Source organism: Silene latifolia, chromosome Y (assembly GCF_048544455.1).
Source record: "Silene latifolia isolate original U9 population chromosome Y, ASM4854445v1, whole genome shotgun sequence".
Taxonomy (NCBI): domain Eukaryota; kingdom Viridiplantae; phylum Streptophyta; class Magnoliopsida; order Caryophyllales; family Caryophyllaceae; genus Silene; species Silene latifolia.
In genome coordinates this window covers 294,571,417-294,596,557 of record NC_133538.1, presented here as the reverse complement: position 1 = coordinate 294,596,557, position 25,141 = coordinate 294,571,417, and the positions used below count along the sequence as shown (strand labels likewise).

Here is a 25,141-nt window from a genome sequence, read left to right as displayed (position 1 = left end):
GTTGTGGTCGTGTGTGGGTATGGCGGCAGTAGTGGGTGTGGCGGCAGTAGTGTGTTCGTGGGTGGCTGTGGTGGAGTACGACAATGGTGGAGATGGTCGTGGGTGGACGCGTCAGAGGAGGAGGGAAGACGGCGGTATCTGATTGTTGTTGGGCTCGGTGGTGGTCGGGTGTTGGTGGGCTCGGGATCTCGTCGGGTTAGGCGGGTGTTGGTGGATCGTGGGGTGGTATTGGTGTCGAGTGGGGCTGGCTGTGGCGGTGGCGTATGGGCGGTTTTCGGGGGCGGTCGAGGGCGAATGTCGGGAGGATTATGAGGGTTTTTTATATTTTTTTTTTATTTCTTAGATTTGTTTTGATTTTGGTTTTGGTTTTTTTTTTTTGGTTTTTTTTTAGGTTTGTTGATGAGAGGAAGAGAGGATGAGAGATGTGGTTTTGATTTTGGAATGAATGAAAGAGAGATGAGTGAGTGGATGATAAGAATAAGATTATGAATGAGAAGGAGATTATGAATGATTAGGGAGGAAGATTAGCTAGATGCATTTCTAGCCATCCATTGAGATGCAATCTCCTCCCTCCATCCCCTTCATCCTAAGGCCCATATAAAGACTTAGGGACTCAAAAGATATAAAAGACTTAAAGAACTTTGCAGGATCCCGTACGAACTAATACTAGCCCTTTGATTGAAATAGATCTTGATCTCATTATTCTAAGGCATTAACAATCCAACTGGCAACTCCTACCCCTTACACACACCCACTTCCTTATTACTGGTAACCTGTTTCTCGTCCATAAAGTGGCACCAATAAAAGCGACGTCGGCGCCGGAGCTCAATTCCGGCAACCACCTTTGTCGACCACGTGATCTTCATTGAGTTATTTTTGTGTTTGAGATCTCAATTATTTTTCATTTTTTTTAAGAACTTTGTGATTTTTATACTAGATCTTCTACAACCAAATTAGAATTTCGAAAAAATCGAGTAAAAACGGACTAGTCGGAAGGTTTTAAGTAAATAAATGTTGTTGACGGCGGAATATGAGTCCATCGGTGGTGTCAGAGTTCGGGTGGCCAGTGGTTGACAGATCGACGGCGAGGGTAGACACTTGCGGGGCTTCGATATGGTTCAACAAGAAACCAAATATGCGGTTGTAGCGGTGTTCTATGGTGGTTGGTGACGATGCTCCGACATTTTCTTGCATTACCAGTGATGTCAGGTGCGTTGGCGCGACGGTGGCGGTTTTTGGTGGTTAAGACGGCAGGATTTCTAAGTTGGATGTGGTTATAGAGTTGTAATGGTTTCGTGAATTGATATAGATGAACATAGACTACTGAACTGATCATTTGCTAACAATTCTTCAACTGAATTAGAAATTTTCCAGTTACTAAAAGAGCTAGAGTTTTTTTGATAATGGCGTAATTGACGCCCTGAAATGTGTTACAATGTGCTTCGCTAGTGATGTTTCAGCAACAATTTTGGCATTATAATAATAAATGTTACTCCGTACTCCGTAATAGGGATTTTAAAAATATGTATAATGGCAAAAGTCATTGAATGCTTGCGTTGTACTGTATTCATCTACGTACCCATTGTTGCTCACTTGCTCTATCAAGTCAATACGTTGTATACATCTCAATTGTTGGTTGCAATTTGCTAACATTGAAATTAGGACAAAGCTTGAATTTTATCAATAAGTTAAGAATCAAGTATGAACACTACTTAGAAGGGGAAAATTGTAAACTACTCCTTTACTTTATTTACAAGGGTACTTGTCCCTCTCATTTGATCCCATTAAGTTGCTAGATACAAGCCATTAGCATGCTAGATACACTCGTTTAAATTTCTAGATACAAACCAGTAGCATGCTAGATATACTCGTTAAGTTGCTATATACATTCCTCTAGTAGCTAGATACACTACTTTATGTTTCTAGATACGTACCTTTAGCTAGCCAGATACACTCCTTTAAGTTGATAGATAGACACTTCTAATTAGGTAGATATACTCCTTTAAGTTACTAGATACATGCCTTTAGCTAACTAGATACACTCCTTTAAGTTACTAGATACATGCCTTTAGCTAGCTAGATACACTCATGTAAGTTACTAGATACACTTTCTTAACGAGCTAGATACACTCCTTTAATATATTAGATACATTTCCTAAAATTATTAGATACATATCTTTAACTTATTAGTATATGGCATACCGTTTCACTTGAGATAATTAGTCCCATTTTGCAAAATAAAATAATATTGGAGGATAGCAAATTGGAATAAGACTAGAGGCATATACTTTTTAATATAATGATTATATTAAGCCAAAGCCTTAACGAATAATAGAAACAATCCATAAAATCCATCATACTCCATTAGGGATGGCAGTGGGTCGGGACCCGACCCAGACCCTGAGGGTCGGACCCTAATAGATTGGGTATGAGTCTTAAGAAAATATTTTGGGTCCGGGTCCGGGTCTAAGTTATGAGAGTAGGAGACCCATACCCGACCCTTAGACCCTAAGAAAAAAAAATCAAAGTTACAACTTTTCTGAATTCATACTGGCAATAAAAACTCAACTAAAGTTTATTTCTCTTCCCTCATCCCATAAAGAGATAAAACTCAACCAAACTCTTCTGACAATACCACCACTCCACCACTGACACAAGAAAACCACCACCACAGCACTGATACGCGACAGACAACCACCTCTCTAATAGCTGGCGACCAACAACCACCATTAACGGCAGATTAATAAACTCATAATGTTAAAGTAGTATGAATTTTTTTTTTTTTAATATTATAGACCCTATAGCTGTTAATCTTTTTACTAAAGTGCCTGAAACTCGGACCCGCGGGTAGACCCAGACCCTACCCTTACCCATAGGGTCCGGGTATGAGTCCTCAAATTTTAGACCCTTGCGGGTCTGGGTCGAGTACGGATCTAAAGGGAAAATCTCGGGTCGGATCCGGATCTAGGCGGACCCTACCCAAACCCTACCCATTGCCATCTCTATACTCCACTCACCAATTTCACCTACTGTTAAATCACCATCTCATTTCCATACTTATGTTGATGGTAAAATGTGGTCAATAACAAATCTACCCTCTTCCTCTAAGACCATCCCCAAGCAGTGGTCACGCTAACTAGGTCACGACCCGATTTTACTCTTAATTCCACCTTATTAACCTTGACCCATTTTCACCCTCCCAAGCAGAAAGTCGCGACCTAGGTCATCAACCCAATCATTATCCACTTTACAACATTTCCAATCATTTTCCACATTCTCTACCCCACTTTTCTCTCTCTTACTTTCACAATTATTTTTCCTAACATTTTATAAATATAGTTATTTTTCTATTATTGTAAATATCTTAATAAAAAAAATACTCCAATATTTTACGACTATATTAATCTTATGGTGTACTTTACGGAAAAAAAATATTAAATAAAGTTATAATTTTGAAAAGTGATTAGACGATTTCATTAACAATTAAAAAAAAATTATTGAAAAACATGATTCGACATATAAAATACCGCATACATTTTTTTTAAAAACCATTAAATTAAAAAACATTAATTACTACGAAATGATAAAATGCATTAAAAGCAAATTCTAGTTACGAAAGTTTTCCCAAATTCTAGTTACGAAAGTAGTGTAGAGTAGTTTTTTTTATTGTTTTATAATTGTTCAACCAATAAGAAATTAACACATAGAAGGTTAATAAGACCATCTCTTTTGACCAACATTGGTCACAAATTGACCATTTCTTGTTTTTGGTCACAAATTGACCACCTTTGGTCACACATTAACAATGCTAATTCTGTGATTAACCATGACCAAGCAAGGTCATGACCAAGCAATTGACTTTGCTTGGGGATGGTCTAAAGTCATTGATTCCCAAATCATTATAAGCTAACGAATACAAATTCACCATGTAGGTACACTAATTCGAATATACGAACATTGTTTTTAATTATAAGACACCTTGATTTCCATTGTAGGTAGTATAGGTACTGGGTACATTATCTCTTTCTCTCATCTTAGATCACACCAGCCTAATTGTCTCACCATGTAGGTACACTAATTCGAATACACACATCACCTATCATTCTCATCGATGAGGTCTGAGGTATTTCCCAACCCGCTTACATCTCGGAATGGCGATGTTGCAGAGGTCAGTGTATTACAACGAGTTGGGGAAGAGCAAGTGGTGGTGAAGTGAGATAAATGAGAAAATATGACAACGAACCAGAAGAGTAAACATGGCGACCAATGATCGTTCGACCGTTCGACGTTGTGAGATAACCAGTAGAAATTGGTCGGCATCATATCCGTAGGTGAATATGATGAATGTGGAAAGGAACTAGGAAGCGATTCATCCTCCATCGATGGTCGACCTCTGGTGCTCCAGTGGTCGTCAGTAGCTGTAGATAGGTGTTTGGGTGTTAATAATGAAGATGTAAGGGTGGTGCGTCGGAGGTTAAGTTAGGTCAAGGTTCGTCGGAGGGATGAGTCCGGTCAGTTCCGCCGGTGAACTGTTTTCTCCGACATAGGTGAGACCGCGCCATGGGTGGATGCATGATGGTGCTGGATGGAAAGAGATACAAAGGAGGAGGTGGTGTGTTTGTTATGAGAGGAGTAAGATATTTAATTTGGACCACAGATTGTTTCAATTTAAGGATGGTAGTGGTACTTGTTGGGGTTGGTGTCCTTAACAGTTAGTGCAAGGACTTATAAATCTCTAAAAGGATCAAAGGGTATACTTTGTATCATAATCAGTTGATCCACGTTTATCAATAACGGTTGGCTTGCTAGATAAGTTTGACGTTATTGTCATACAGATGGCGGTGATCAACTGGTCCCTAAAAGTCACACCTATAGGATACGTTTGAGTGATGTGACGGTATGAAAATACAGTCATGTAGATGCCAATTTTGACTAACCAGTTAGTCTGAGTTATTTGACTAATAATTAGTTAAAATGTGATGTTGAGATATTTTATTTAATACGGATTAAATAAAAATGGCTAAGGCGAATTAAGCAATTAATTTGTAAAATTGAATATAAGCGTTTTATATTTAATTAAATGTATATTGAATATAATTATACAATACTGTTTTGTCGGACATGTATTAATAATTCAACTAACCCGTATTATTAGTTGATGCCTTAATTTCCGATAACCGATAACAGTTTATAATGAAACCGCGTCATATACACTTAGCGAGTTATGGACCGGACCACGAGTTTAAGTGAAGAGAAAATGAAAAGCCCATTTGGGCTCCTCTCACTCGGTTTGGCCGAGGCTCCCATAAACAAAAGGGGAGTCTTCTCCTCTTGTCTAACCTAATTCATTTTGCTAAAATAATTAGGGTTTTGGGAATTGTGCCTCCTGAATCCCGGATCTCTCATCCAACACAAACTCACAAAACAATCCCCTCGATATTGCAAGGCAATTAGGGGATTCTCTCTAGCACAAGGGCATTACTCGGACATCTTGGGTGCAACGATTAGGAGGAGATCTAACTTGATCTCTCATTGCCTTTTGCACTAGGACCGAAGGTTATTTCTATATCTTTGTCGTTTCCTTGTTATTTTCGTTTCATGACTATAAACTACATATAATTTTTGCGTTATAATCCTATAATTAAAGGGTATTATACGGATATTACCCTTCAAGTGGTATCAGAGCGAGGCCACGTAAATTTTTATATGTGTTTTTCATCAAACGATTGTTGAAACGATGATTTTTGGGTAAAAATTTGTCACGGCACAAATTTTTTTTCTCGGCAATAATTTTTTTTTTTGCTGCGTTTTGTTGTTGTTTTGTGCCTTGGGATCCGTGTCTAGTTTACACGGTGATGATTGTTTACTTTTTGATCTTTACATATTGTCTATGTAATCGATATTCATCGCTATATGTTAAAGATCGGTCAAAATAATTGCATAAAATTTCGTGTGGCAATTTTTTTTTTCGGCAAATCTGTTTTTTTTATGAAAACCGTGTGGCCTTCCCTATACACGGCCTGTTTTCTGTTTTTATTGCATTGATTTGCGTGCCACAAAATTTTGTTAGATCGTTTGATCTCTTGTTTTCAATCGTTCTTCACATGTTGTAATTTTAACCGATAATTATTGCAATATGTTGAAGATTAACAATTGTAGTATGATTTCTATACGGATTAGATTAAAATTGCAATTGTGTTTTATCAAACCGTTTTGTTTTGATATTTCATTGCTCACGTTTTGAGCCGTGTAAAATTTTTTTTGCTTTTTGATGCTCCCGTTTTTTTTTACAGCATTTAAAAAAAAAAAAAAAAAATTTTGGGGTACTGGTACTGTTCACGTACAGCAGTACAGTAAGAAAAAAAAAAATTTTCTGTTTTTTTTCGGCCCTTTTTTTTTAATGCATAAAACGTTTTTTATGCTCTCGCTTGTTAGTGAAACGGTTCACCCACGTAAATTAAAGTTACTTTAAAACGATTTATTGTAACGGATTATCTCGGATTAAAATTAACTTGACTAAAGCGGTTCTGTCATGTAATTTTAATTATCTTTGGTGGTTTGGATAAAAATTTAACATAATTACGGAATTATGTCACGAATAAATTTAATTTTTAGTTGATGCATTTTAATTTATCGTTCTTGTTTATATTTTGAATGTTTTGAATGCCTTTTAATTACGTATTTAATTATTTTGCAAACAGTTGTAACTTAGTGTGGCCTTAGTAGAACGTGTTACCGTAATGATGGAACACGGTCTTGGTTGTATTTTGAGATCTCGTATCTCCATTTTATTTCTTTTAATTACAGTTTTTATTTAGAATGTAAATAGGTTTATATTTGTAAATTTTAAATTGTAATTTTTGAGAAGACTAAAGATGGAGACCGGATGCTCACTCCCGCTACATGGACAAAGATGGAACACCAAGACAAGCTTTTCGGGTCCAACGGTGGATTCCAAAGTTGTATTTTGTTCTTTTTACTAGGATAGGCCACACTAGGAAATTTTATTTACGTATTGCATTCATTTATTTATTCTTGTAACGATAGTATGCATCATATTCCGCCTAAAAACCAAACCACCTAATAATTGAGTTAGTTTTCTTTGACATTCGCATGTCACACGATTTTAAGCCATCACCCAAATTAATTCATTCACGCAGACGCTAGTTATTCGTTCACTTAAAATGAATTATAACTAAGTTGATGGGATCTTCCTCGTATAAACAAAAATTGAGAACGGTCTTTATAGGTCAAACTCCAATGAGTCCCTTCTTCGTCGGTAGGCATAATATGACCCCTTCTACGTCGGGTAAGTTGGAACCGATTGACCTATTTTATCTCAACACTATGGTCACTCGTACGATCCTGTGACTATGGTGGACTATAGATAGGATATACGGAAATCTATCGACCAAGAGTTCTTCCAGAAGAATTAGCTAAACAGTTGGCTTATCAATTTACAGAAATTGAGTCTTGGGATCACTTGTATCATTCTTGAGGGAGATCAATTATGCAAGTGCATTGAGTCTACACGTTAAAATGAATTTTAAAATAGACTTAAATCACCTCGATGAGTTGCTTATTTCGTTTTGTTTTTCTTTCTTTTTCAGTGTAGATCACGTTCTTTAACTGCAAATAACAAATGGTTGGTCACTTGAACGACCCAATGCCTAGTGCCACATTGGACCGTGAGTCCTGGCTTCGGATCTTCATGAATCAGATGAATCAGTCAACTCGACTGAAGAATGATGGATCAAACTTCGCGGATCGGGAGGCGGCATTACGGAATCTTGCCGCCGCGACGGAAGCTCAGATTCTGCTGAGCCCATGCCGTCACACCCAGGCCCCACGGCTGGAGTTAACGAGATCGACAAGTATAACGATTTCGCCTTGGAAGCGGGTGCGATTAAAAACGTACTCATTTTTGCAATAGAACCCAATTTGCAGAAACGCTTCATAGCCCAAGGTGCAAACAAGATTTTCACCACGCTCACCAAGGAATTCTCGAAAGCACCGAGAATCGTGACCTATGAGCATACCACTCGCTTCTTTGATGCGAGACTCCGAAAGGCCAACTCTGTTAGCCCACACATTCTCCGCATGATTGAGAATGTCGAGAAGCTGGAGACCTTTGATTGTAAGATCAGCGAGAACATTGTGATCGACCGCATACTTCACTCACTCCACGATGGTTATTCGCAATTTAGAGCGAATTACTATATGAATGATTTGAAGAAAACTCCCCATGAACTCGCACTCCTCCTCGTACAGACCGAGAAGGACATGACGTTCAGCGGGAGCATGAAACAAGATGTTCTCGTTGTGACAAACAAGGGAAAGGGTAAGGGCAAAGCTCGGCAAACCTAGCGAGAGGTAAGGCGAAGTTCAAGAAGTCGGGTTCAGGTAAGAGTGGGCCTGGTGAGTCGAGCAACTCATCAGGCGCGACAAAGAGCAAAACCGAAAACATGGAATGCCATCACTGCCACAAGACTGGGCATTGGAGGCGGACATGTCCTGTTTATCATGAGGACATAAAAGCGGGTCGCGTTAAACCTGTTGGTATGTCTTCTTCTTCTACTTTTATTCATATGATTGAGATTAACCATGCAAGTTACGGAACTTGGGTACTAGATACTGGTTGTGGTTCTCATCTCCTGTAATCATGTGCAGGGCCTCCGAAATCTCGAGCCTCTCGTAAAGGGTGAGGTTGACCTGCGTGTTGGGAATGGAGCAAGAGTGGCTGCCATCTCAAAGGGGACATATGTGATCCAGCTTCCTAGCGGATTTGAGTTGTCATTATATGACTGCTATTATGTTCCTAGTCTTTCCAAAAACATTATTTCAGTTTCTGCACTTGACAAACTTGGTTTTTCATTTGTAATAGAAAATAATGCTTGCATTTTCTCTTTACACGATATGATTTATGGCAAGGCAGTCTCCATGAACGGAATTTATGTTTTAGATCGACGACGAAATATTACACGTAATGAATAAAAAGTTAAAGGTTGGTGACAAAGATCAAACGTATCTATGGCACTGCCGTATGGGACACATTAATGAGAAACGCGTAAAACAGCTCATTAAAAATGGAGCTATCTCGGCCTTTGATTTTCAATCATTTGGCACGTGTGAATCATGTCTCATCGGTAAGATGACTCGTATTTCCTTCAAAGGTGTTGGAATGCGCGCTGCTGACCTATTAGGGCTCATACACACGGATGTATGTGGTCCTATGTCAATCACCGCACGAGAAGGCTATAGGTATTTCATCACTTTCACGGATGATTTAAGTAGATATGGCTATGTCTACTTAATGAAGCACAAAAGTGAATCCTTTGAGAAATTCAAAGAATACCAAAATAGGGTACAGAACCTACTTGGTAGAAAGATAAAAACACTACGTTCAGATCGTGGTGGCGAGTATCTTTCTCACGAGTTTGATCAACACCTTAAAGACTCGTGGGATCGCCCTACGCTTAACTCCACCGAACACCTCAAATGGTGTGTCCGAACGGAGAAATCGAACACTACTTGATATGGTTCGATCCATGATGAGTCACACGGTTTTACCCGATTCATTATGGGGTTATGCCCTTTTGTCACCGCTCTAATACTTAACCGAAGTCCGTCTAAATCTGTTGACAAGACTCCATATGAACTATGGAAGGGAACGGTCCCTAACTTGTCCTTTATACGGGTTTGGGGCGGCGAGGCTTATGTCAAGTGGAGACCTGAAGATAAGCTCGGCCCGCGATCGGTCAAGACATACTTTATAGGTTATCCTAAAGGAACACGTGGTCATTACTTCTATTCGCCAACCGAACAACGTGTTTTTGTTGCGGCTAGTGCGACATTCTTAGAGAAGGAATTTCTCGAGAATGCAAAGAGTGATAGAACCTTCGACCTGTCGGAGATTCCAGAACCAAACACCGAGCAACCATTGGAAGAACCTATTCCTTCAATCCCTATTTAATGCGGTGAATATTCCCGAGGAACCTAGGAGGTCGGGAAGAGTCTCTATTCCTCCGCATGGATACATTGGTCCTGGTCGAGGAACATGACATAGATGACATTCTACTCTTAACGAGTAGTGAACCCGCAACCTATAAAGGTGCCATGACTAGTTCTGACTCAAAGCTATGGCTTGAGGCCATGCAATCCGAGATGGACTCTATGTATGAGAACAACGTATGAGATCTTGTTGACTTACTCGCTGCTGTTCGTCCCCTTCAATGCAAATGGCTTTACAAGATAAAGCATTCTGTGGAAGGTCGACAAGATATCTACAAAGCACGACTAGTTGCTAAAGGTTTCACCCAAGTGCCAGGTTTGCACTACGATGAGATTTTTGCACCCGTAGTCATGCTGCGTTCCATTCGGATTATCTTAGCGATTGCCGCTTTTCATGACTATGAAATTTGGCAAATGGACGTGAAAACCGCCTTCTTAAACGGTTTTTTGGAGGAAGAGTTGTACATGGTACAACCCGAAGGTTTCATCGATCCAAAGACATCCTAAGAAAGTGTGCAAGCTTAAGCGTTCCATTTATGGACTTAAGCAAGCATCAAGGAGTTGGAATCATCGCTTCGACCAAGTGATAAAAGAAAATGGATTTACTCGATCGGTCGAGGAACCATGTCTATATATCAAGTCGAGTGGGAGCAAGATTGTCTTCCTAATATTGTATGTTGACGACATACTCCCGATTGGGAATGACATACCTCTCTTAACTTCGGTGAAAGTATGGTTGAAAAACCATTTCCAGATGAAAGATCCGGGAGAGGCACAAAGAATTCTAGGCATCCGTATCTATCGAGATAGATCACGACGGATGCTATATCTCGATCGAGTCTTACATAGACAAAGTCCTAGAGAGATTCAATGACTAACTCCAAGAAGGGGTTCCTTCCTATGTCTCCGGTGGGTGCATTTGAGCAAGTCTCAGGCACCAGAGACACCGGAAGAAAAAGAGCGCATGGCACAGATACCTTATGCCTCGGCAATAGGATCAATCATGTATGCCATGATATGCACACGTCCGGACGTGGCATATGCATTGAGTATGACAAGTCGATTCCAACAAAGATCCAGGTGAATCACATTGGTTGGCTGTCAAGAACATTCTTAAGTACCTACGGAGGACTAAAGATTGGGCATTGACTTATGGAGGCGAACAAAAGCTATGCGCAACCGATTCGCAGATGCTAGCTTCCAAACGGATCGTGATGACTCGAAATCTCGATCGGATTCGTTTTTACTCTTAATGGCGCTGCGATCACCGGAAGAGTTCGAAACAAATCATTATAAAGATTCTACGATCGAGTCCGAGTACTATGCCGCGTCTGAAGCTACAAAGGAAGCGATATGGATGCGTCAATTCTTACATGGGCTATCCAGTAGTGCCCGGTTCGAATGACCCGATCACCATCTATTGCGACAATAGTGGTGCCATCTTCCAAGCTAAGGAGCCAAAGTCTAGCAACAAGTCTAGACATGTACAACGGAAAGCTCATCTAATCCGGATTACGTGGAGCAAAAGGCGAGTGATAGAAAAGATTGCTACGATGATAACATAGCAGATCATCCTCTCACTAAAGCATTACGACAAGATAAGCATGAAGGGCACGTAAATTCCATGGGAATTAAACGTGTTCCTAAGTTGTAGTACTCTTTTATGGATTAGATTCATTCGCTTTTGTACCCTATACAACATCATCGTTTTGATATTTTATATATATTTTGTTTTTCATGTGGATTTGTACGACAAATTTTGAACACCACAAAGTGAACTCAACGAACATTATATTTTTTTCAGGTCCTTAATTGCCCACATGAGCCGATAACTCGGCAATTTTTTGTGACGTTGGTTGATGGTGGGTTCAACGAGCCATAAGTCAACAGGTTGACTGACCAATCACAGAGGCGATTTATACGGATATTTCGTAGGACACAATTGTGACAACGACGTGGAGTCCTAAATGTTTTATAACATTCGGTGCCCGGTCGTGGATAGGACCTCCATGGTGATCCTAAGAGTCGATTCTTTTGACTATCGACTGTCTCTAGAGACAAAGGCAGATTTTGGGTGACTTTGGTTTCTTTCTCACGGTCATCCGTAACAGGGGGCCAAGTAGATTGTTTCTGGGTCATTTCATGCTGTGCTTAGATCGGAAGGAGTTCGAGTTGAAGGAAATATTCACCTTTATCGTGCACTTCGATATTTCTCGGGGCCACTCGAGGAGTCAGAATCGAAATGCATGGCCATGCTCGGATACGGATTCGTTTTATCGGTTAAGTTACTCTCTAGTCGTGGAAACCACTCTAGATCCAGATCGATTGTAAAATACGACCTTTGTGGATCCGGATCCGCAAATTGTTTTACATTGAGTGGGAGAAATTTTAAATGAATATGAGAATCGGTTATCGCACATACACTTGTACGGACAAGTGGGAGTTTGTTGAGCCGTGTCCTCCGGTTAGTGCGGATAACGTCATTGCACATACACTTGTACGGACAAGTGGGAGCTTGTTGGGGTTGGTGTCCTTAACGGTTAGTGCAAGGACTTATAAATCTCTAAAAGGATCAAAGGGTATACTTTGTATCATAATCGGTTGATCCACGTTTATCAATAACGGTTGGCTTGCTAGATAAGTTTGACGTTATTGTCATACAGATGGCGGTGATCAACTGGTCCCTAAAAGTCACACCTATAGGATACGTTTGAGTGATGTGACGGTATGAAAATACAGTCATGTAGATGCCAATTTTGACTAACCAGTTAGTCTGAGTTATTTGACTAATAATTAGTTAAAATGTGATGTTGAGATATTTTATTTAATACGGATTAAATAAAAATGGCTAAGGCGAATTAAGCAATTAATTTGTAAAATTGAATATAAGCGTTTTATATTTAATTAAATGTATATTGAATATAATTATACAATACTGTTTTGTCGGACATGTATTAATAATTCAACTAACCCGTATTATTAGTTGATGCCTTAATTTCCGATAACCGATAACAGTTTATAATGAAAACGCGTCATATACACTTAGCGAGTTATGGACCGGACCACGAGTTTAAGTGAAGAGAAAATGAAAAGCCCATTTGGGCTCCTCTCACTCGGTTTGGCCGAGGCTCCCATAGACAAAAGGGGAGTCTTCTCCTCTTGTCTAACCTAATTCATTTTGCTAAAATAATTAGGGTTTTGGGAATTGTGCCTCCTGAATCCCGGATCTCTCATCCAACACAAACTCACAAAACAATCCCCTCGATATTGCAAGGCAATTAGGGGATTCTCTCTAGCACAAGGGCATTACTCGGACATCTTGGGTGCAACGATTAGGAGGAGATCTAACTTGATCTCTCATTGCCTTTTGCACTAGGACCGAAGGTTATTTCTATATCTTTGTCGTTTCCTTGTTATTTTCGTTTCATGACTATAAACTACATATAATTTTTGCGTTATAATCCTATAATTAAAGGGTATTATACGGATATTACCCTTCAGTACTTTGTACAGTTTGTACCGTACTTTAGTTCACCACTACTAAACTCGTGCCTCTTTAGGCACCCCAGGACATAACTCAAATGTGTTTGAGCTCGCCTTCCTCTATTTTCATTTTTTATTTGCAATCGGTTTTTACCATTTTAAATATTTCAAATCATTTTTATGATGAGCATTTTTAACTATGAATTACATTCACCCTAGGTTCTTTATACCATGACAGTTTAATCCGTGACTCAGTGATAATATTTGGTTAATTACATTTTTAAAGGGTATTTTAAAGCCCTCTTATTCATTTGTTTACATTTACAAAAACCATGTCAGTCATACATGGATAATCATCTTTGGTTCCACATACCATGTCGGTTTAACCCGAGTACGATGATAAACTTTGACTAATTACAAAGCAATGAACTTAATATAATTAGTTCATATCAAGCATTTCCTACACCTTTTTTAGAAAACTATCCATGTGAAGCTTGCAAATCCGAACCCGACATCGAGTATTATCGAGACAATGATAATCATTCCGAGAAGCGTTCTTTATATTAGCACAGAAGCGGTCTTAACGACCTTTTCATCAAAAGTAGGTTTAATACCCTTTTACAACCAATTTCACAAACACGTTAAACAACCAGGAGACACACCTTTGGGCCGTCACCTAACTCGCGCCTAAACAGGCTCTCTGAATTCCAGTTTTCAAACCGGGGCAGACACCCTTGCATCGCCAACAGCCTCGCGCCTCAATGGCTGCCTGCCACTGCACCTGTCCCATTTCCAGCACTCGTCTAGAACGATCCCGACTTCGGTTAACCCGAATACAGGACAAATCAGATTGATGAGCTTGCATTTTACACTTTGCATTCTAAAACACTTTTTTTAAGACAAATGGATCATGTTATGCACCATAAACCTAACTTGGTAAATGGACGTTTAATTTCCGTCTTGCATGCAAATCAACATTAAATCCAACTCGACATCAATTACTTGATATTAGGATAAACAACAGACATAGCAAATCTCACACGTTAGGTTTAAATTTGTGGATGTGCATTCATGCATTTAACCCGTTTTATCAACTTTTGCACTTAACCAGCCAAGGTCGATCAGTAGAGGCCTCTACCGCGGGCGGGATTGGGTGTTCGATTAAAGAGCTTCCCAATACATACCCTCACCTCTTATTCAGATACTTTGGATAGTGGACGACTTTATCCAGGGCAAACGAGAGTCATTCTAGCGATAGGATGCTAAAGAGGGGGATTCCTTATCTTTAGTACCTATGTCAAGCACCGCTTTTTGCTTCGTTTGACTGAGGTACAAAGTGGATTCGAACGGTTTCCAGGCATCCCATAGTTTCTTGGTGGTGACTCCGAATCTCTAGCATCGTTTTGAGACCCTCACCGAGACGAAACAGACCGATATAAAGTGATCCGGTCGAAAGCATTTCTACGTCTTCGAGCATGGATTTCCGACTGCTATATGTCCACAAATTGGCGTGTAGGTGGCCCATGTCAACAGATTGGCCACTCCGTTGGGGAAAACTAGGACACATGTGTCTTTGCAATCCCTATATGTTGAAACTCGAACGAGGTCTTGGTTGAAGTGCATTAATTGATATTACGGTCATAAGTCAAGTTCCTTATCCGGTCCGACAAGCTAACCTTTATCGACTCATTGGCTCGTCTCGTCGGCGTGAGTTTTCTCATCCCCTCGTTTCGAATCCTGATTGCGTCAAGCATACTATTGGCGTTACACCATTTTGTTTTGCGAAAGAGCATTCACTTCCCACGTACACGAGGCTAGGGCACCAACCTTACACATTTTGTTTGGATTGGCATCCCTCTCGAAAATCGGGGATTGATCGCTTGGTGTGTAACCACCCTTATTAAGCCAAAGCCCGTGTCAGCATTATGCATAATATAATGAACTGTGAGTGCTTATGTGCTATGTGATCATAAGTCCTTCCGTGTCATTTCCAAACTTTCAAAACACCTTTATGCGCCGACATAATGGACATTTCAAACCTCGATCTTTCGCCGACCGTTGTAAACCTTTTTCATGCCGTCGTAATGACGATTTTCAAACCTGGTTTTACAACCGTTTCAAAATAACCTTTTCACACTGTCGTAATGACGATTTTCAAACCCGATTTTTTCAACCGTTTTAACAAAAACACTACCTTTTCATGCCGTCGTAATGGTAATTTTGAAACACGGATTTTAAACCGTTTTACGTCGATATAATGGGCTTTTGCGCTGACATGATGGCCCTTTCAACCCGAAAATGACACACCATTTTCGAGGACTTTCCAAATCCCGAGGACAACACACCGTTTTCGAGACCAAAGATATTTAAACCCTTTTCAAAAATCAATTTTCAAAACACACGATTTTGAATTTAAAAAAAACCGTCTTCGGAAACAACGCGTCGTTTTCAAAGCCGCCGCAACATTAACTCAAACCGTCTTTTGAAAACAAACCTAAGACGACCCTTTTCAAAAACTTGACTCTTTGAATATCCCTACTCTTCGAAAGCCATCCATAAAGCAACAAATGTATCTTTTTGAAAACTTCTATTTTCGAAAAGTTCATTCCATCATTCCAATTCCGCCTCGTGTCTACCGAGTCAAAGCGAACGTACTTATGGGTCTCTACTTATGAGTCGTCTCACCTCGAGACTCTTTCAACGGCGTCATGCCATCACGTTGAACGCGAGTCAAAGTCTAGTCAACAACGTTACACCATCAATCGAGTTAGCATCGAGGCACAACACACGGTTGCCCTCATCTCATTTAGTTCAAAGTGTCTTTCCGTCCTTCGTGATGTCTGCGTTTAGTCGTTAAACCGTGTCAGACTGGGATGTAACGTGGCCTATTTTCTGCCTCTGAACCATGGCCCCATCTTCAACTTCGTCCAACAACAACAACGATGACAACAACAGAGATCTCATAACTCCTAAGCTAGCCAGCTTGCTCACAACCCTTAAGGTCACTCTGGACCGTGTCGAGACCCCTATCGACACTCTGAAAAACAAGGAAACCGAAGAGCATAACACTAGGCCATTAACTGAAACTGAGAAAAGGCTTAAACTCTTGGAGGAGAAACTCTTGGCCCGTGGGAACAACATTCACCTCGAAAACAATCGAAGGTTCGAGCCCGTTGGGGATAAACTGCCTGACAACTTCACCTTAACTAATGTGACTAAATTCAAAGGAGTGGAGGACCCACTCAATCACATCCGGGCCTTCAAGGATTACATGTCCATCAAAGGGGTCAAACAAGAGCTCTTTACAAGGATCTTCCCATCGTCCTTGGAACCAATTCCCATTCAATGGTACTATTCCCTTCACCCCAAGAGCATTACCACTTGGGACGAAGTCGCCGTTGAATTCGCTAACTAATACGCCGAAAATGTCAAAATTCAGGCCAACACCCGCACCCTTGAGGTCCTAGCCCAAAATGACAATGAGGGATTCACCGAATTCCTAACCCACTGGAGAAGGGTGAGCGCCTAATTGCTCAGCAAACCAAGCGAATCAACCTTGGTGGAGAAATTCGTTAATAATCTATGTCCAGTTTATGCGAACCTACTAAGGTACCAAAACATCAAAACCTTCCAGGATCTGCAGATCCTCGGGACCCGTAACAAGGATGACCTACGCAAGGCCGTCATGGCCAAAACCACTGGTAGAGGCTATCAGGGGTCTATATCAACTGGGTCTCGTCCCTACCGACAAGCAAACAAAATTGACGAGGTCAACCTCCTCGAGCCAACTACAAAGAAAGCCGAACGTCCCTAAAGAACAATCACCAACTTAGGATCAACCTACGCTAGCGCCCTGAAGAGGCTCATGGAACAAGGGAAACTGCAACCAATCGGGCCCACTCTGGACCCGCCTTAAGTAAAGAAAACTCGCTTTTATTTGGAACCCTAATGCCGATTTCCAATATCACCAGGACAAGGGCCACGACACAGAAACTTGCTTCAAGCTGAAGCACGCTATCCAAGATATGATCGAGAAAGGAGAACTACCCCTACCCCTACCTTAACCAGCAAAACCAAACAATAAAACAAGCCCTCTAGGGATCCACGCCATTTCAGATGATGAACCAACTCTGGACAGCTCGCATCTCATCTTGCCTATTGAGGACGAGATCAATGCCTTGGGAAAGAACACCTCGGACGGGATGTTCATGTTCAGCGCCGCGTCCATGCTCGCCATGTTTCAGCAAATCGAGAAAACCACAGCTAGTCTCTCGTAGAGGATCACCCGACTCGAGGTTACCTATCAACGACTAATGTTCAACTCACCAACACCTACACCACGTCAAGGGAGGGTCCCCCAAACACCTAAAACTCCCAATTCTAAAATGGACTACTTCCGCGACCATTCTGGCACGCACCTCACAACATAAACTATAATAATCAACCTCATAATAATCACCTTCATAAAAACTACCCGCACAGAAACTTCCCTCACAAAAAGTATTCTCCGAGGAATACCCCTTCAAGGTACACTAGCGACCCTGAAATCAACGACATTTGGAGAGATGACGTCTACATTGTCTCGAGAAAGGGCAAGCAAGCCAAAGAGATTAATCACCTTACTCGATCCAAACGCCCTTACCAGAACCAAAACAACACAACAAACAACCCGCCAATAATCAATGACCAAATCATCCCAGATGTTGACATTCAACCTAGGGTTCCCGAGAACTCAATTCTCAAGCAACTCCAGAAGGCCAAGGCCGAGATATCTATTTGGCAATTAATCACCACATCCTTCGAGCACCGACAAGTTTTGCTTCAAGCCTTGGGGAAGCTGACAGTGCCTTTCACCTCTTCACCCGAAGAAGTGGTAGCCCATATGACCAGGGACGTCCCTGACCTGAACAACCCAATCATCTTCTCCGATGAGGATATCCCTCCCTTTGGAGCCCATCAAAACTAGGCCCTATACATCACCGTGCAATGCTTGAAAAAGAACATACCCATGGTCCTGGTGGATGACGGATCTGCAGTCAACGTCATTCCTCTAAAAACAGCTCATAAACTAGGGATCAAGGAAGTTGACCTAGTCCCAACCAATCAAGGAGTTCACGCCTATGACGGTACTTGCCGTAAGGTCGCAGGTCTTATCACCCTAACCATCGCGACAGGACCCTTGGAGAGGCAAGCCAATTTCAAGGTAGTCGACATCGACGCATCATCAATATGCTTGTAGGGCGCCCATGGATCCACACTGCCAAAGCCGTCACATCTACCCTTCACCAGAAAATTAAGGTCCCCTTCAACGAGAAAACAGTCACAATTCCTGCATCCCCAATCAAAGTTGTCATCAAAAAGGGGATAACCTCGCAAGTCACTGAGGAAATCGACAATGAAATGTGGGGATTCCAAGCCGTGAATACCCTAGCCGACGAACTAACACCTTTTGATTATGATCCGTTCTCAACGATCAACCGCATCTTGATGCGCCAGGGGTATTTTCCAGGCATGCCTCTTAACCCACTAAAAAACTCCTTGCCTCCCCTGAAACAGGCCAAGGTCCCCAACATCCCTTTCGGACTAGGCTATGAGCCGACCAATTAAGACATCTGGGAGATGGGTCTCCTCGTGAGGAAGCGCAAAAAGCAAGGAGTTATCCTCCGCCCATACCACTTGACCCTCAACGGATATTTCGTCCTCGAAGGAGAGTCTAAACTTTACAACGGTTTTCCTGAGCCAATCTACGACCCCGTAACAAAGGTCAAGCATCCGGGTATAGAAGTCTTTCAAGAGTACTACTTAATCCCTAACAACAACATAAATGCTGCATCGATCAAGTCTGAATCAACCCCTTGCCTAGACGAGCAAGCTGTGAGCCTCCTTTTATGAGAAGACAACATCAAGCACCTCAACTACGAGGACATCATAAGCATTGCTCTCAAATACAACCATTTAGGCCCTACTGCCTTGATCTTTGATGCTAACCCAGAGAAAGCTATCCAAGTCTGGAGGAAGACTTTCAAGTGTAAAGATCGTCAAGGCCGCGTTCTCAAGATCACAACCGGAGAAGTCCCCATGTTCAAGGAGGAAAGTGAAGACGGGACTGAGACTGAGTCCAAGTCTGATGACAAATCTGAGTCAGAGTTTGTCTTAGGTCCTAACACTCCCGACATCCTTGTCAAAGTCCTTTTTCCACTATTTTTGCACATGCTTGGGGCTGTCTCAAAGACCGAGTCAACAAAAGTCACCCCCACTCCCGCAGAAGGTAGCAACTCGGAGCTAGTCCCAGGGGCCACCTCCTCTACTGCGTCGCCTCTGACTCCCTATGAGATGTCTATCCTACCCAAGATGGACCCTGAAAATCAAGGAAGAGGTAGACAAGCAATTCAAAGCTGGATTAATCAAAGTTTCCAAATATTCTGACTGGATGGCTAACATAGTCCCTGTACCCAAGAAAGATGGGAGAATTCGGGTTTTGTTGATTTCAGAGACATAAACAAGGCAAATCAAAACGATTTCCCTCCGCCGCACGTTTACATCTTGGTAGACAACACCACCAAGCACGCTCTATTATCATTCATGGATGGGTATCCTGGGTACAACCAAATCAAAATGGTTGAAGAAGACATGTAGAAGAAAGCATTCACTACATAGTGGGGCACATATTGCTACACTGTCATGCCCTTCGGCCTAATCAATGCTAGAGTAACCTATCAAAGAACCGCCACTACTCTTCTACACGAAATGATGCACAAGGAAGTGGAGGTATACGTCGATGACATGATCGTCAAATCAAAAAATCGAGATGGCCACATCAGCACTCTTCAAAAATTCTTCGCTCACCTTCGAAAATATAACATGTGACTAAATCCTCAGAATTGTGCATTCGGGGCAACCTCCGGAAAACTCTCGGGTCACGTCGTCAGCAAAAGAGGCATGGAAATCGATCCCACCAAAATCAAAGCTCTCCAATAAATGCCTCGGCCTAAGAACGAGAAGGAAATTCGGGGATTTATCGATCAAGTCCAATACATTAGCCGCTTCATAGCCAAGCTCACTAAGATTTGCGAACATATCTTCAAGAAGCTCCGCGCCAATGGTCACATCGATTGGGACGACGATTGCCAAAAAGCCTTCCACAGGATAAAGGAAATCCTACCTAAACCTCCTGTCTTTATGCCACCTCAGCAGGGATTTCCCTTATCTCTATACCTGACCGTTACCGACACGGCCATGGGAGTAATGCTAGCACAAACAGTCAACGGCAAAGAATGAGCCATCTACTACATCAGCAAAAAGTTCATCGAATACGAAACCAAGTACACCCAACTGGAGAAGACATGTCTCGCCCTGGTTTGCTCAACACAGAAGCTACGACATTATATGCTCAGCTACACCATGTCAAATACATCTTCGAAAAGGCCGTGCTAAACGGAAGGTTGTCCAGGTGGACACTCATGCTATCCAAATTTGACCTCAAATTCATACCCCTCAAGGTTATCAAAGAGAGGGCAGTCGCCGATTTCCTAGCAGAAAATCCCATCAACGATGATCCAATGACTGACACATGGTCACTCCCTGACGAAGACATCCTTTGTGCCGATAGCGACGCATGGGACCTATACTTCGATGATGCCGAATACAAAGCATGCCTCATCGGCCCGCAAACAGCCATAACACTTGGCATCAAGAAGTTGAGAGTCCACGGTGATTCCTCACTCATCATCAATCAAGTGTCCGAATCATGGAAAATCCGAAGCGACAACATAGTACCATACCAACAAAAAATTAACCAGGAAGCCGAATTCTTCGACCAAATCGACTACTTCCACTTGCCATGGGAAGAAAACCAATTTGCCGATGCCCTAGCAAAACTTTCCGCACTTGTCAACATACATGACGACATGACATACATGCCCTTATGTGTCGAAACAAGGAGCGAGCCAGCTTACATCTGCACCATCAATGACGAGGAAAACCATGTCGAACCTTGGTACCAAGCTATCCTCAACTACGAAACCAAAAACGAATTCCCTCCTGATACGTGCATTTTATAGTCTTTTTAGCCTTATTTTGCACGTATTTCTATGTACTTTTGTACCGTTTTGTATCGCAGTATGCACCGAATTGGCTACTTTGGTTCGTTTTGTCTGTTTTGCAGGGATGAACCTGAAAGTAGTGGAATCGTACCCTTTTCATCCTGTTTGGCATGCATTTTGAGGAGACGGGAACTTTAGAGCGAGAGCATTGCATTGGGATGCGTGAAGGAATGGTCAACGAAGTAGTCGACAACGAGTTTGGAGCTGTTTTGGAGGAAGAACACTCGGCCGAAGGCTTTTCTTGGTCGATCGAGTGGTTTCACGTGCTGAGGAGGTCGATCGAGTATTTTACTTCACTCGATCGAAAAGATGGATATCAGGTTTCCTCGATCAAGTAACATTTCTTCTCGATCGAGTGTTTTATATGCTGAAGTTCTCGATCGAGTTGTCTCAAACTACTCGATCGAGAGGATTGGTGTTTCACGGGCCTTAATTAACCCGTGATTGCTTATTTTAGTTATGGACTTTGTTATTTTCTATTTAAGCGTGAACTAATTAGGTCATTAGCACATTTTATCTATCTTTTTACTGCTTAATACTCTTGGACGCCACTTTCTCTTCTCTTAATCTCTCTCTTAAAACTCTTCACTATAACTTTGCTTTTGGGATTATTTTTGCTCGGATCTTGTGTTCTTTACGCCGGAATTCTTTCTATTGTAATCTTTTCCTCCTTTTAATCGTAATCTTCCCTTTGTTTGCTTTAATTCTCTTGTTTTATTCTCTTAATTTCTGCCCTAGTTTGTTTATGGGATTTCATTATTGTTTCATCATGCCTTATATTAGTTATTTCATCATTATTAATATTGACAACATTAATAGCATGAGTAGCTAATTTCTTTCATGTTGGGATTAGGGGATCTATGGTAGAAATGTGACGATGTAGCGAATAGGCTAGATGACTTATTTGTGAGAATCTGTACCCATGGTAATTTAATTATAATACCGACTTAGTTGAGTGCACGCTTCTAAGTTACCCTTTAATCTGGTTAAATTTATTCTTGGATCGGAAGATTGGACTAAATAGACCTGCTATGAACAGTAGACTACCCTAATGAGGACGGAAGTTAAGTTAGTGGAAATCTAGGATAGAAAGTGGACCGGAAGGACCTTTCAACATCTGTCTCACAGTAAATTATCTAGACTATTTGCAGTTGAGTCATTAGACTACCGTAGTGAACCGAAGTCCCGACCTGTGCCCTCTTTATTGATCACTCTTATTCATAATTTTTTGCTTTTACTGATCTTTCTTTACTACTCTTTCCCTTAAGCCTTTTTAGTTTAGAAAACCAAATTCAAACCCCCATTTGTGACCAAATAGACTGACCTTTAACAGATATCTTGCCTCCCTATGGAGATCGACCCGACTTCCCTAGTTATATTAGTTAGTGCCAGTTGGTAATTTTTGGTAGGTACACGACTAGCCTGTCAAATTTTGGCGCCGTTGCCGGAGAGACAATAGCCCTATCTGTTTCTGTTTTTCGTTTATTTTTATCCGTCTCAGGGAATTTTTATTCCTTGAGACAACTCTCATTTATCTCTTTCTGTGTTGTGTATCCCCAGGTCAAACAGATCGGAGTTAGTTTCAGCTGATTCTGAGCCAGAGAGACTGTTTAGGCATATACTCCGTCTGCAAAGAGAATTTCGAAAGGAAGACTTGAGTACTTTCGAGCCCGAGCTACGACATTTTCTATTTGCAGAAGATCAATCTTTAGTAGAAGACAATCTCATTTTTGCTAACCAACCAGTAAATATGCCGAACATTGCAAGTCATTCGGAGCCTAAAGCATCTTCTATTCCCAAGGGTTTCAACCTCCAGACTGAGGACGACAACACCTTTGATATCAGACCGTCTTACATAAATCTAATGGAGAGAAATCTGTATAGGGGTGTGGCGGGTGAAGACCCAAGGATGCACATGGAGGTCTTTACTGATTACTGCTCCACTATTCCCGCTACAAAGGGAGTAACTCAAGACAAGATAAAAGAGGTGCTCTTTCCTTTTTCTTTAACTGACTCAGCCCGTGAGTGGTTGACTGATCTTGACCGTGCAGCTGCTGGTATCACTAACTGGGAAACTCCCGCACTTGCCTTCTACAAAAGATACTTCCCTCCACAGCGCACTAATCAGTTGAGGGCAAAGATTACTAGTTTCAAGCAGGCACCTGATGAGAGTTTCTATGAAGCTTGGTGTCGGTTCAAGAGGTTGGTGAGGTCTCTTCCTCACCATGGTTTTGATCCGTGGTTTCTGTCCAATCAGTTCTACAATGGGTTGTACGATGACCACAGAGCTATACTTGACGCCTCATCCAACGGAAGATTTCAAAAGAATACTGATGATGATAAGGGATTAGCCATTATTGAGGAAATGGCGACCCATTGTGCTGAATATGGGAACCCACGGGACAGTATTCGAACAGTCTATTCAGTTGACAAGGCAGTTGTGGCTTAGCTGGAAGCCATAAATGCTAGGTTTGATAGATTTGAGCTGCAAAATGCTGGGGAGCCACAGACGGTTCATTTGCTGACTAGACAGGAAACTGTCATTTGTGAGAGATGTGGAGGAGATGACGGTCATACTGCTATTGACTGTCTTACTGAGAAAGAACAGGTCCTTGCTTTTCAACAATACAGGCAAGGAGGGGGTACTTATTATAACAACCAATGGGCTATCCATCCCAATTTGAGATGGATAAGTCAAAATGTGCTCAATCCCACTCCTCCACCACAGCAGCAGCAGCCTTATATCCCTCCTCATAAGGCTCAACAAGGCTTCCAGAAGCCTCCTTCCTTTCCTCCTTCCAATCAAGGTGCATCATCTTCAGGTGGGGTAAGTGAGTTATCCGAGTTAAAGACAATGTTGCAGTCGTTGACAAAGCAATGGCAGTTAAGTGACCAACAGAAAGAAGCATCCATCAAGTCATTTGAAATGCAAGTTGCTCAGTTAGCCGCGAACAAGTCCACGAGGAAACAAGGTCATTTGCCATCTCAAGCTAATAAGAATCCACACGAGACGGTGAATTTGATTCATTTGAGGAGCGGTCATTCATATGAAGGACCGAAATTACCTGTTGACAGGAGTATTTCAGACCCGAGGAAGGATGTAAATGACGATGAACAGTCATTTGTTGCTGAAAAAGAGTTAACCACGAAGAAGATAATCGATCGACTGGTTTCTGGGGGTCGATCGAGTAAAATTGAAGCTGAAAGGACTCGATCGAGTGGAAATATTACTCGATCGAGTGAACTGGATAATGAACAGGTCGATCGAGAGGTCCAACCCACTCGATCGAGTGATATTGTTGAGGAAACCGTTCGATCGAGTGGCAATTTTGCTCGATCGAACACTGCTGATATTGGAGACCTCGATCGAGAGCCTGCTAGTGCTCGATCGAGTGATAATTCACCAGGAAGGACTCGATCGAGAGGCAAAAAGTCTCGATCGAGTAATAAGGAGCTTGATCCAGCTGATACGTTAGAAGAGAGAAACAAAGGGCTCGAAATACCTATTACCGTGCCCTTCCCGAGGCGATTACAGAGCACGAAGG

The 25,141-nt window shown here is 41.6% G+C and overlaps 1 non-coding gene across 1 annotated transcript; it reads right to left on the bottom strand.

Moving 5' to 3' along the window:
• Positions 1-23,722: 23,722 nt before the first annotated feature.
• On the bottom strand, positions 23,723-23,828 carry LOC141636340 (small nucleolar RNA R71). The gene has a single exon (XR_012540959.1). It is a non-coding gene; the product is annotated as a small nucleolar RNA R71 (small nucleolar RNA).
• Positions 23,829-25,141: the final 1,313 nt, after the last annotated feature.